Source organism: Varanus komodoensis, unplaced genomic scaffold, assembly GCF_004798865.1.
Source record: "Varanus komodoensis strain SLA01 unplaced genomic scaffold, ASM479886v1 scaffold10, whole genome shotgun sequence".
Lineage (NCBI taxonomy): Eukaryota > Metazoa > Chordata > Lepidosauria > Squamata > Varanidae > Varanus > Varanus komodoensis.
Genome location: NW_025335269.1, coordinates 16110692 through 16125154, shown reverse-complemented (window position 1 = coordinate 16125154; position 14463 = coordinate 16110692).

The following is a 14463-nucleotide window of genomic DNA, read 5'->3' as shown; positions in this document are numbered from 1 at the left end:
GAAAATGTAGTGAGGCATAAGGCCCTGTAGGTGCATATCAGGCCTGGTTGAAATCTGAATGGGTGACTTGAATATCATGAACCAACCAGAGGGCTTCAGCTATGAGGGGTATAGAAATGTATGTAAGAATAATGTAATATAACCTAAGACCACAAGTTGCATTTCCAAACAAGGAAAAGTTGGATTATTGTGTGTCTAGCATTGCTACTGCCTGAACTTAATTTGTGCCATGGCTCACTATAGCATCCATTTCCAATGCCATATCTTACGCCTGGAGCATAAGAAATGTCTTCAAATAAATGAAAATACTCCTGAAGGATCAGAATGTATTTCCTCACAACTGTAGGCATGATTGGAGGGGTAGCAGTATTGGTCCGCTGCTAGAAAAACAGCAGTAGCCTGTATCACTTTACATAGTAGCCTGTTTGTAATGGAATAAATTTTGTGGATTATAATTCCTTTCGTATGATGTAGACTCTTCTTGGCAAAAACAAAAAACAGAAACAAACAAACAAAAAACCCAACCACCTGTGCTATAACAAGTGGAGTAGGATTTAAGAAAAAAAGGACATGGCTGTTTTTCTTCACTATTGAGTACATAAAGAAATGAGGGAACCTTTCCACAGACATGAAGCCCAGTATCTTATTCCCATGTAATTCAGTGTTGTTCTCTATGCAACTAAACCAAAATGCAATCTTCATCTGAACCAGTGTTTTCACCCTGCTGCCATATTTGCAGCTTGCCATGCATTGGAGATAACTTGATGGCACCTTACAACTATACTCACGGCAATCCAGTCTTCCAGTTTCCTGCCAAAGTGGCCAATAGGGTACCTCAAGTGCAGATATGGTTTTTCTTAAGTTATGCTGAGATGCTGTAACTGCATACGCTTTAACAAATGCTATAAAATGCATAACTTTTTAAATGTGAAATTTCATTTTGCTTAGAAAGTTTGTGAAATCCTATTGCGAATGATCAGATGACATCCAGATCCTATCATATTTCTGGTATTCAAAATATTAATGTGTCAGTGAAGGCAAAGATAGAACAATCTTTTTGAAGTCTTAAACATGATTTACTTCTGCAAAGGAGGAAATACATAATATTGTATTAATTGGCTACAACCCCCCAGGTGGAACAGCTGAAATATTAACTTGACATCATCAGTATATATAAAGGATATTTTTACAAAGTTTCATCATATAGAAGCCTTGTGGTCTGCTGTGTCATGCCAGCGAGCTCAGGAGTTGGTTACATAAATGCAAGGGGTGGGGCTGTACAAACAAGACCTTTTCTGACTGACTCCTACTGAATTCTACAAAACACACAATCTGGAACACAATATCCTAAACAACAGTGCCACCACAGACAGGTGGCTGATTTATTCTGAAACTACACAATGCATTGCATGCACCCTTTTCTTGCACAGAAACAAACAGTTCATTCATTTTGTAGGGAAAAATAAACCATTGCACTTTTACAGACAACAAATTGAAGGGCAAGGTCTCTTGACACACCCCTATGCCTCTGTAATTAAAGTTATGGTGCCACTAGCATTCCTGTAATGAGCAATTTCTATTGTTACATGTTCTCCACTTCAGTGAGTGATGTAAAGTTCCAAGCTACCACATTAATGGATTTAGTTTCTCTTGGTTAAGAATGCACTTGGTTAAGAGACTTATCTATGTAATGTTTGCTTTATTTACACATTTACAAGTAGAGCATAAATGGAGACAAACAGGCACTCTTACAAATATCCATCCCAACTTTGGCTGCACCCCTAGTTTCAGCAGACTCCAGTAAGAAAGTCTCTGTTCTTGCACAGTAAGAAATAAGAAATTTCTCTGTTCTCCAGTAAGAAAACCTCTGTTTCACATGTTACCCAGATTCCCCAGCCCTGCAGGTAAATTGTTCCAGTCCAAAAGACCATTTGCCTGAGGGTAAATCCCACTGGATTTCCTTCCAAGCAGGACTGCACTCTAAACCCTTGTTGTACCTCTGATTCCCTTCTGGAGTCCCTTTTGGCTAAGCGAGAGAGCCATTCAGTTACCAGATAGCAAGTGCATAATATATTTCCTGTCAAATGGCTCCTATAAATGTAAGTTACTTAGTAAAATAATAATATTGTGATATGTGAACATAAATTGGGTTAAAAGTCTTTAGTTCTTTTTTAAACTTGGAACTTTTCTTCTCTTTCGTTTTTCTTTTTAGTAGATATTGGATTGGAATACTAGTAAACAAGAATACTAGTAAACAAGAAATGTATCTGATTTTATTTGTAACTATTTTAGTGAGGATTTTGTTTAGTATTAGAAAAATGAAAAGATCTTGAATTGTGTAGAAATGGTTAGATTGAAGTTACCACTGAAGAAGATATTGACTTTCATCAAATTTGGAGATTCTTTCCTTTAATGAAAAATGGGACTTTGTAAGAAATGGATGGACTGACGTTACCGATGAAGGAGAAAGAAGATAGTGACTTCTATCAAATTTGGAACTTCTTTTTTTATTGGCTAGAGAAACGGGACTTGGTTTAGATCTAAAAATGTTTTTAAGTTATCATAAATGGATCTGAATATGATTACAGAATGTTAAAAGATATGTAGTAAGAGGCTGATCCAGTAGTTCCCATGTATGTGATGATTGATGTTTTCAGTATTAGTTTAAAACTTTAATAAAAATTCTTTAAAAATATTGTTTTGATAAAAGTAATAATTTCCAGAGAAATAGTTTAATCTGTGGCAACAAGGTATGCAGCATCCTGGATCTGCCTTCTGCAAGAGGAAAGGTTTGACTTATGGTAGGTGCCTCTGCCTGATTTTGAAGGATCCTCCTCCCAGTCACAGTCCATGCCATTCAGCAAGGTCTCTTAACTTTCTGCATAGAAATCTGAGGCAATTGCCATGGCTGCTATGGGAAGAAGCGGGTAGGAAAGTCCACTTCTGCCAGGCTAGTAGCTCGTGCATCTGAATACTAGTTTAGGATACATTTAAATATCAACATGTTCATCATAGAATATGTTTTCATTGGCGAGGGCCCACTTCATCAGATGCATACTTTCCGTGCTTCCAGATGAATCACCAGTTGGAATTAAGATTGCTGGGAGAAATATCAACAACCTCAGATATGCAGATGATACCACTCTCATGGCAGAAAGTGAAGAGGAACTAAAGAGCCTCTTGATGCGGGTGAAGGAGGAAAGTGCAAAAGTTGGCTTGAAACTCAACATTAAGAAAACTAAGATCATGGGATCCGGTCCTCTCACTTCCTGGCAAATAGATGGAGAAGAAATGGAAGCAGTGACAGATTTTATTTTCCTGGGCTCCAAGATCACTGCAGACGGAGACTGCAGCCAAGAAATTAAAAGATGCTTGCTCCTGGGCAGGAAAGCTATGGCAAATCTAGATAGCAAAGATACTAACAAGCAGAGACAGCACCCTGCCAACAAAAGTGTGTATAGTCAAGGCTATGGTTTTCCCAGTTGCAATGTATGGCTGTGAAAGCTGGACCATAAGGAAGGCTGAGCGCCAAAGGATTGAGGCCTTTGAATTGTGGTGCTGGAGGAGACTCCTGTGAGTCCCTTGGACCGCAAGGCGATCAAACCGGTCAGTCCTAGAGGAGATCAACCCTGACTGCTCTTTAGAAGGCCAGATCCTGAAGATGAAACTCAAATACTTTGGCTACCTAATGAGAAGGAAGGACTTCCTGGAGAAGAGCCTAATGCTGGGCACAATAGATGGCAAAAGAAGGGGACGGCAGAGGATGAGGTGGCTAGATGGAGTCACTGAAGCAGTTGGTATGAGCTTTAGTGGACTCTGCGGGATGGTGGAGGACAGGAAGGCCTGGAGGAATGTTGTCCATGGGGTTGCGATAGGTCGGACACGACTTAGCGACTAACAACAACAAAATTTCAACATGTTCATCATAGAATATGTTTTCATTGGTGAGGGCCCACTTCATCAGATGCACACTTTCAGTGCTTAGGTGTCTCCTTAACTTTTCGTAGAACGCTCAAAATCCAAGAACATATTCCAAGATTAAAGGATGTTAGGGCAAGTAGAGCTGTAACTATTTTGTAGTGACGTGCCAAGCGTGTGTCCTAGGGAAAGAAAGATAAGAAAAAGCCTTTATTAAATATTATACAAACTATATTCTATTTGTGGTAACAATTTGTGGTAGCTAATTGATATAATGATCATATTTATTTAGAAGTTAAACCTGCTTTATTCCTATTATTTAGAATGGTAGTTAGCCATTTTTAATCTCATGAAATCTTACAGCAATCCTATAACATAGATAATTATTATTACCATTTAGTTATACTATTATTTATACTTGTATTTGCTACTCTTCCTAAGAGTTACGCCCACCCCTAAACACGTTTTACTTTCATTTTGCTGGATTGTTAGTATTTAAACAAGATTATGCTTTGATTCAAGATCACTAATGTTGATAATTCTTCACATGATAATTCCTCAAGCATAGCCTTCTCCAACCTGGTGCCTTCCAGATGTTTTGGACTTCTACTCCTGTCCATCACAGCTGATATGGCCAATGTTCAGGAGTTCTGCGATTTGTTGACCAAAACATCCAGGAGACATCAGAAAGGATGATTTAATATCTAAACAATCATGATGCTAACAGATGGCTTTTAAAACAAATTTAATAAATCTACGGAGAGGAGTCAAAAGCCACCCTTTTGCTATTTTGACTGTGAATACAATGTAGTGGTTCAAAAAGGACAACCAAGCCAACCAAGCCCTAAGTTCTCATGAAAGTGTTTTGTGATAGCAGTTGCCCATGTTTTGAAGCAAAGCTTCTAGAAAAAGCCTGGTTTGCCGCTTTGTGGTTTTTGAGAGAAAGTCTATTTTTCCAGGTATACTAGTAAAGTAATTGGGAAAGGGGCATCTACTGGATTTCTTCTTGTCTTCTAATGAACAAAGGCACAATGCCTCTTAACAAAAGGTACCAATGAGCAGTTCAGTGCTCTCTGGATTTCCCTGGGCATGCATTTAATTTGAAATATGTACCAAGGATGCAAGTTTCATACAATATTCATCCTGAGAAACATAAGGTGTATTAAAAAACAAAACCATTGAACAAAAAGTAGAGCTGTCATAAATCTCATACAAGGGGAGGTGCTTACACTGATTCCTTGGTGAGGAAAAGGGTTCTGAGGCAATGTGGCCAGTGCAAATTCCAGAGAATAAAGGATGACAGCCAGCACAGATACTATTGTGCTAAGAACTGTAGTAACAAAGGCACATCTTTCCTAAAGGAGGGAGAAAAAGGTGTGATTTTCCATATGCATAGAATCCTGTAACCATCATTTCCTTTGCTGCTCTGAAATGTCAGGAGATATTCAGAAATTTGTGTACTGCTCAAACAGAATTTCTCCCCATTAAAATGAAAACGGAAGATTACAGCTTGTAAGACAAAAGCGGAAGTGAAAGGTACACAAGTTATGAAGCAGAAGAAACTGTTCTGCCAGCAATGGGAGAACACAGAAAGGAGATCAGGATTTAGAGAGACAGATGTCAGGGAGAGGGTGACTTGTGGTACTGGGGAGGAATAGACAAGGCAATGAAAAGGAAGGACTAAACTTTAGTCACTAAAGGAAAGAGTGGGCCAAGGGAGCAGAGAGAGATTCCCAGTAATGCAGGGAAATGCAAGTAGGAGAAGCCAAAGAATATTTATTTATTTTATTTATTTTATTAAAACATTTCTATGCCGCCCCTTGCTGAAGCCTCGGAGCGGCTTACGACATCAAATAAAATACACAATACATTAAAATATGTTGCAGGGGTCCAGGCAAAAGGTGGATCAGGCATGTTAGCAAAAGGGGAGCAGACATGTGCAAGAATATATGCTTGGATGCTATAGATATTAAGGGTTTATGGGCAGACACAGGAGGAGAGGATTTCACAATGGATTTAAACTAATGATGCTTTATTTATAGACAGAGGGGCATCCCAAAGCACCAGGTAACCCTCCCTTATTCTCGAAGTGTATATTTCAGGTTTGAGTCCTGGCATAAAAAACGGATAGCAGAAGTACAGTGTAATGGTCTCTAACACAAAAAAACATGACATGTCCCAATATTTAAATTTAAACAATGTTTTAAATTTTAAATATTTTGAATGACATATTTTTCTTCCTCTAACGTCAGAAATTTGGAGTGATCTCTACCTCCAATTTATAATGCTCAGATTATCATTTTAAAAGAAAACAAGTATTTCTAACTTAGTTGGAGTACTTGAAGGGGAACAAACTCTTTGAAAACTCAGTGGACATGTGTTCACAGGACATTTCTAGCCTGATTCTGAAGGTCTGCCAGGTTCCATTTTTTCCCACAGTGTCTGTGCTTGGTGGAGCAATCTGAGGACTACAGTGTGTTTAAGAACCTTTCTAATCGAAGACTCTTACCCAAAATAGTGTCTGCTTCATCCAGATCAGTATGAGAACTGAGGAGCCAGATATCACGAACTGCAGGAAGAAGACAACTGTTTTCCCTCATTATATTTTGCATGTTAAAATTCCTAACTATGTAAACAGGCAGTGTTCACAGAGGTTTGTAGCTGAATTTGCAGAGAGCCATAGATCAGTAACACAGTACATGCTTTGTATGTATAAAGTCTCAGGTCCAATTCCTGGCATTTTCGCTTAAAGCACCCTCTTTCAGCCTGATAGCTGAATACCATTTTAGACACCCTCTTGGGGGGCACGTTCTATACTGTGTGGTGCTAAAGCCAGGGTGAGGGAGCAAAGGAAAGGGAGATTAAGCCAAACATATCAGCCTATGGCAAATTATGACCAGTAACTGAGCCATCAGAACGGAATTGTAATGTTCTTTGGGTGGGGGGAATTGCACAAAAGCTGGGAAGCAACAAGTTGGTGGTTAGAAGAAGTTGTCTCTATCTGGGGAGTCCTGGATTACTGTACTGGAACCCCAGGAGTGCTGCTTTTGGCCCCCCAAGACTAAGGTTGTCCATGCTTGAGTGGAAAGTTTCTCAGGGAGCACAGGTCTGATTGACATCCTGAAGAGCTGCTGCTAGGCTCAGTAGGCATTACTGGGTAAGGAGACCATGGGGCTAGGTCAATATAAGGTAGTATCCTGGAGCTGGACCTCCATTTATAACAGCTTCTCATTTTCCATACCATCTTGGTTAATGGGCAGTAGAGATCAAACAAACAAACAGCAATGGGATATTACTTTTAATTATAAGCTATAATTATTGTTATTTAATTATAAATTATCAGCCATCAATGCTCAATTATCTTACCATGCTTCCAGACCACCAGGGTGTACCAATTCCAGCTTCTCCAAAACAGCCAGTTACAATAATGGCAATTGCAGTTATGACCTGAATTATCTGCAAAGAAGAAATTGTAAGGGCCACCTGCAAAATCTTATGGAAACCTATAGCAAATCAGCAGGAAATTTTTTATAGTAACAATCAGTCTTTACTTCCCCTAGCATTTATGGAATTGGTAGCAGTAAGAATGACCCATTGGTCCTGAAAAACTTGACAGAATAGTTAGAATTTTCCCTGCAATGTTATCATGGTTACTCATTCATAATCTGAAGTCCATCCATAAATCCCTCATTATGTTGATTTATAAAACTGTAGGAACATACCCAAGGACAAAAACAGGCCAATCGTGTATACTACTTGCAGAAGACCTTATTCCTTCTTCATGGTTAGTCAAGTACTCCTGAATTAACAGTGTAGCATTTTATCATTTATCATTCTGCCACTGCGTAACATTTTTACTGCATAAGCAGTTTGTTCTGGATGCTGCAGAGCACCTACATGGTTTTGCTCAGGAGAAATTGCAGTCTATATCAGACCGACAGGACATTAAGTACGTACATCTTGCAGGCTTTGATGCAATTCATCATTACAAAAAGTATTAACATGCATTAAAATGTGTATTTTGAGAGAAAATAAGCAGTGTCATGCCACTACTGAAAATTAAATTGCACTAGCATTATGGATGTCTAGCCATTTAGCCCAATGGCAGTTGCCTTAGGTTACGTGATGGGTTTTCCATGGAATTCTGTTGCATTGGCTAACGCTACTGGCATTGTGCTACAGGTCCCTTACATGAGCATAGTATAATTTGCATCGCTAGGATGACACTGTAGGATAGTGCCCAATTTGTTTAGAAATGTATATTTATTATTTTTAAACCCATCACATTGATGTGGAAATGGGATAGAACAGGGCTAACACATATATAGCCCAAGTGGATCTGTTTCCATGAAATCATGCACAGAAGAGGCAGACTAGTGAGTCAGCCTGGTCAGTGGCAAGACAGCCTCCTCAGGAAGGAGAAGGCCTGTGGCCTGGGATTATCCCTAATTTTACAGATTTCAGGCCTAAACTGCAGTTCTGGCAAGAGGATGTTTCTTCAGTATTCATGGCTGTGGAAGGAGAGGGCTTGTATTGAGCTAAAAGCTTTCAAAGCACCTTGTTGGTTTTTATTACTTGTTATTTGTGCAGCCTATTTGTGCACAATGCACACTTTTGTGCAACTGGAATTGTACTGTTGTTAAGTAACTGTTACAACATGTATTTTAGTATTTTATCTGATTTTTTTTCTTGAAGCAATTTATGCTTTTATAGCCATGCAAGGTAAAATTTCTAAATGAAGATGTGACCTGTGTCAGTCAGCTGGCAGTGTTACCCATTCAGAAGTGACATGTGACACAAATAGACTGGCACATCCATTTTCAGCTTATTTTTTGAATATTTCCATCCTGCTTTGGCCTTCTACAGAGTCTCCTAGGTGAGTGCTGATTAAATGCAAAAATACAGTGGGTTGGATCTGGATGCAGTCACGACTCTCTTCAGTCTCAGAGGATAAACAGAGAGAAGGATTATTAGATACTGGGTTCCTCAGAATACAGGATATAAATGTAACAAATAAATACTAAGCAAATTACTCACAGCAGGTAGCAAATGTAGCATTTTTATTACTGTTGCCTTCCTGGCTTCTGGCAGTTCACTACTTGAGCAAGTAGCTTCCATCCTTCTGTGGAAATAATAACTTGTCATTAATGCAGGGTAGAGAAGCAGTGATGAGAAGAGGGATACACATAATTAAGAATTATAAAAAGGAAAGCAAGAATACAGGAGGAAAATTCATACCAATGACAAAATGGTAACAGATGTAACATGGTCAGTGCTGCTAGTACAAAAGGTACATGAGAAAATACTAAATGGAAATAAGACAGACTGCAGTCCTATTCCCCCTTGCCTGGGAATAAGTCTATTTGAGCCTACTTTGCATAACACACCGGAGTCACTGTAGGTTATTTAGCCATGGTGTGCCAGGCTCCAATCTTAATATGCAACTTGGAATGTGACTGTGCCATGTCGCCTGTTTCTGATCACTGGGAGTTAACCAAGGGTTAAACATTCCTCTGTTTGTTGCCCAGCTATGCTAGCATTGCTTCAATACTCGTATTACCAGCAAGAGCTGAGCTTGGACAACATGCCACAACCCCACTGGGAGTTATGTATTCAAAATGGCACGTGGCACACTCTGCAGCTGGTTGTGGGACAAATTACCTAGCAAACCCCAGCATTTTAAGGTTTGGATCCAGGATTCATTTTCCACTGAGAGTGTCCCTCTACCTGATTTTCAGGGATCTCTTCTGCACCTAATTCAGCAGAGTCCCCAGCCCTCTGTGTAGCACTTACAGGAGGCTGGAGGAGCTGCTGCCAGGAAGAGGGGGCAGCAAAGTTAGTTTTCTAACTGTTTCCCCAATGTTGCCTTCTTTCCCATCCTCCTAGCCAGCAGAATTTTCCTCTTAAGTATTCCAAAACAGTGGCTGTAGGAAAGAAGGAAATAAATTTAACTCTGCTAAAACTTCAACAACTGTTCTGATCCTGTCCACAGCCAGTATCAATGAGGAGAACTTTGTCTTAGTCAACTGGCATCCCTCTGGAAGCACAAAAACAGCAGTGAAAAAAGTCAGCACAGAATCTACAAAAGAAGTGACACAACAAGATTCACACACCACGAAAAGGAATGCTATTAAATGTTGATTTAGAGCAAAGTCATATACTGCAGCTGATACTTATTTTCTATTGTAAACTTTTTAAATTCCATTTTGCAAGAAGATGGGATTAAAATTAGTTTAGATATAAATAAGCTATAAAATATTTTAAAGAACTATTTCTCTCCCCCCCCCTTTGGAAAGGCTGCAAATTCACAATCTACTACTGCATGCTACTTTAGCTTGAAGCTAAAGTGCAGCATTCTGTATCAGTTTTGTGAGGCAAAAAGTCACTTTCAGTGCCAGCTTTTACATCTGGTATGTGTATTTGTAATGAAGAGCCATACATTCCAGGGGAATATTGGCTGATACATTTCAAATGTCACCAGCATATTTGAAGTATGGCTCAAATAAAGTAGCTCAGAAGCTATTGAAGAAGTCACATGGACAATGAATATAACTGGTGTGGATGGCATGTATTGACATTAATACTAAGACACACCTCATTTCTCACTTAGGTTCACCCTTCCCCTCCCATGTAAAAGTTTCTGTGCATACACAGTATCATCAGCTTTGCTGTTGTATGCGCATATATCCATAAAACATATTGATGACTCGCATGTAAACATTAGAACATAGTGGTTTAACTAGATCAGCGATATATTTGTCAAACTCTGTGATCGTCTGCACCTTTACCAGCTGTTCCCACAAAAAACAAAGAAGTAGCAATAAGGGCAAAATGCTATGGAGAAAAGAGTAAGTTTCTGAATTTGGAGGCTTGTGCTCATCCTCTCCTCTCCCTCTCCCTCTCCCTCTCATCCTGTTCTCCTTGAGCAATGTCTAGGAGGTATAGGAATGTTCCTCCAAGGGAAAGGATTCTCCCCGCTCCTTCTGTATGTATCATAATGTGAGTACCCAAATATTCCTTGAAGAACAGGAAAAGATAAATCAAAAGTTGGGAAAGGGTTTCCTCCTTTTTTATGCTGAGCAATCCACCACCTTTCACTTACCCTTTTGGAAATAAAAGATTTTGAATTGCTAGGTAAGATTGCTTAAGATGGAGGCACCAGAACTGTGTTGGGCTGAAACATTAATACCAATATGTCCATGTCAGTTGCAGGCACTCATGAGTCTGGGATTTTCTTTTTCTTGCCCTTTACAGGAGCTCCAGGAGGCAGTGTCCAGCCATAGGAGAGCCACTAAGTATTCCCTCATTTGCCAGATTTGTGCGGGTACCAGCAGTTATAGAAACTAATGGTGCAATTCCATATACAGTACAATGGTATCTTGGCTGATGAATTTAATCCGTTCCAGTACTGGTAATGACCCAAACTGGTCATGAGCCAAGTCAAATTTCCCCATCAGGTTCAATGTAAATAAAGTCAATCTGTTCTGTAGCCATTTTTTTTAAATCACAAAAATTTGAACTGGGTGTGCTGGGGTGGGGAGATTGTGGGTGTGCTCAGGGAGGGAAAACGGGCACGATCGCGGGCGCGCTTTGGGGGTGTCTCCCGTCTCCCTTCTCCCAGCATGCCTGTGATTGTCACCCGATGTGGAGTTTGCAACCTGAGGCAAAATTTTTCAGAAATTTCTGTTCACGGCCTGATTTCGTCATGAACTGAGGTGTTCGTGAGCCAAGGTACCACTGTATATTGAAACAGAAAGGCATCCTACAACTCCCAGTATGCCTAAATACTGATGGCAGGGGCATGCTGGGAGCCGTAGGACTCTTCTCTGTTTAAACTAGCACGGATTGTATTTATCTGAATGGCCATCTGGGACATTTTTCAATAATATATAGTAGTATATTGAATTTGAATTTCCTACCATCAGCTGTCCTAATATTCAGGCAAGAATCGTAGAATAGTTGAGTCAGAAGGGGCCAAGAAGGCCACCAAGTCCAACCCCCTGCTGTTGCAGGACACCAGTTTACACCATCCCACTCAGGTAATTGTTTAATTGCTTCTTGAATGTTAATGTGGAAGAGCACACAACCTCTCTTGGCTGCTGGTTCCACTGTCATGCTGCTTTCAGTCAGAAAATTCTTCCTTGTGTCTAGCTTGCATCTGGTGTATTGTAGTTTAATCCATTGTTCCATGTCCCACAGTTTGAGATGAGTGAGAATAGGTTCCTTCCTTCCTTCTTTGCAACAGCCATTGAGGTACCTACAGAGTGCTATAAAGTCTCACAGAGTACCTCACATTGAGGTACCTACAGAGTGCTATAAAGTGTATAACGATTGTCATACACTTTAGCTCTTGGTGTAAAAAATGCTTCTGTAATAATAATAATAGTAATAAAATAGTTCTGAAGTCTAACTAGAACACCTTCCCATTAAGGATAGTTTGAGGCATACTTTGACAGAAAAACTCTCAAAACTCCTAGCTTTCCCCAGCTAGCTACAAACTGTGCCCTAGATTTTTCAACATAAGTGTAACAGATGGTATTATATTTAAGAGCAATGAAATAAATGGGCACTCACAGCACTGTTCTTCTCTTTCCTTTCTTTTGGCAATTTGAAACTTCTGGACTTCTCTCCTACCTTCGAGCACTCCAGTTCTTAAGCTCCTTGTGTTGCAAGAGTAGAATGAACAAAATTGACGAAAGCAACTTTGCAAAGAGATGACTGTTCTGGGGAAGGAATCATATGACACTTATCAACATGTTGACACTTGTTTTCAGGAAACGCACACACACTGCATGTCTTAAATGGGGAGGCGAGCAAATTAAATGTTTGTCCAAGCTAATTTAGTATGTGCTTGTATTTCATTTTTATTTGAGTAAAAATCCTCCCATTTTGCTGGCAGTCTGGAAGAAAAAAAACCCTTCACTCTCTGTTTAGGTTTCTCCAAGTAGGGTGGTTTAATAATGCAGAGCAGCAATTGTAGGTGAGAGAGAGATGAAACCGACGGAGGATCTTTATTCAGAACCATGCACATGGGATAGCAGATATCACCCAAAGTTGACATCCAACTCTGCCAGTGTACATAAAAGCAAAAGAATTTATAAAACAAGGGTTATAGACCCATCAATACATAGCAAGTTCAATGAAAATTTCCTCAATTAGACATAAAGAGCATGAGTCCTAAATTTCAAGCTGCACCACAACCTTAACACTCTGTTTCTTCTTTATCTGTAGTGACATTCCATTCCACATTGTTTCATACACTTTCTTTTCTTGAAACATTATTTTCTTGAGAAACTTTATTTAATCAAAAGGCTTTGTTTGCCTTTCACAACATATATGGGTATTTTCCCACCAGACCTAGTTGACCAGAAAATATTTGAAGCCTGAACATTTTCTACAGTGGCAAAAACTACTTTTTTTGTACATGCTGTTGCAATTTCTGAAATAGTTTGCATCCATTTCCCCCCTTGGTAACTTGAGAGTGGCTCTTTCATATACCCTTTGCAAAGAGTATGGTGAATACTGAGCTTGAAAGTATATCTTTTCAGCATTATTTAAATTGGTTTTTAAACACAAGTTTGTATCTATATCAGTTTTATATCAACACCTCAATTTTTTTAGTTAAGATTGGCTCCTCAAGTATTATGTAACTATTAAGATTCAAACCAGAAGTACAATATGTAGCAGTTTTGCAGGAAGAAATGCCTAGGACTCTTTCAGGGAAGGTATGACAACTCATCATTAAAAAAAAAAAAGAATATGTTGCAGTTGAGCTATAAGAGCATTGTGGTTGGCCCTTGTTTGGGTACATAAAGGAGGAAGTGACTCTATTAACATTGAAAATGTGCTAAACATCAGACAAAATGAAGTGTTTCTGCAACAGGCTTTATCTTGGTTCCCTACAATTGTTTATTTTCATGCCAAGCTTCATGCATATACTCTAGGAATTCTTAACAGGCTGTTTCTCTAGATTACAGAGCATTTCCCTACGCAGCAGAAGTATAACCTATGCTTTGCTGCTCCTGCCACGTTTATCCCTATTGTAAACCCCATGAATACGTGTTGGCATCTAAGAAGCCTCTATTCCTACAGTCAGCTATAATATAACAGGTTATTATAAACCACTGCTAGCTTAGAGCTAGGCAAACCACACAGCCAAAATGGTGGAGTAGTTCTTTGCTGACAACTTACCCATAGTTCTACATTGGATGTGCTGGAAAGGTTTTCCCTGACAAAGGTCACAATAATATCCTTGCACTTTATTTCAAGCATGATCAAGGAAAAATGTTTTAGCAAATGCATTCTGCTGTGAGTTTGAGTATTGTTATATCTTTTTTTCTTGGTTTGTGTTAGTGGTGCTTTGTCTGGAGATTAGTCCCAGTTTAATCAATGCCCAAGGGCCAACTTTACAATCTTTTTATGTGCTGTGTTTACTGCAAAGCTTCTCTTGCAAAGTGCAACTGCAGAAATGTGTTGCATTCTGTTTTTAGAGGGCACTATTACAACCCCAACAGGCCTGACTAGTGTAAAAACCCTCTGCAGTAC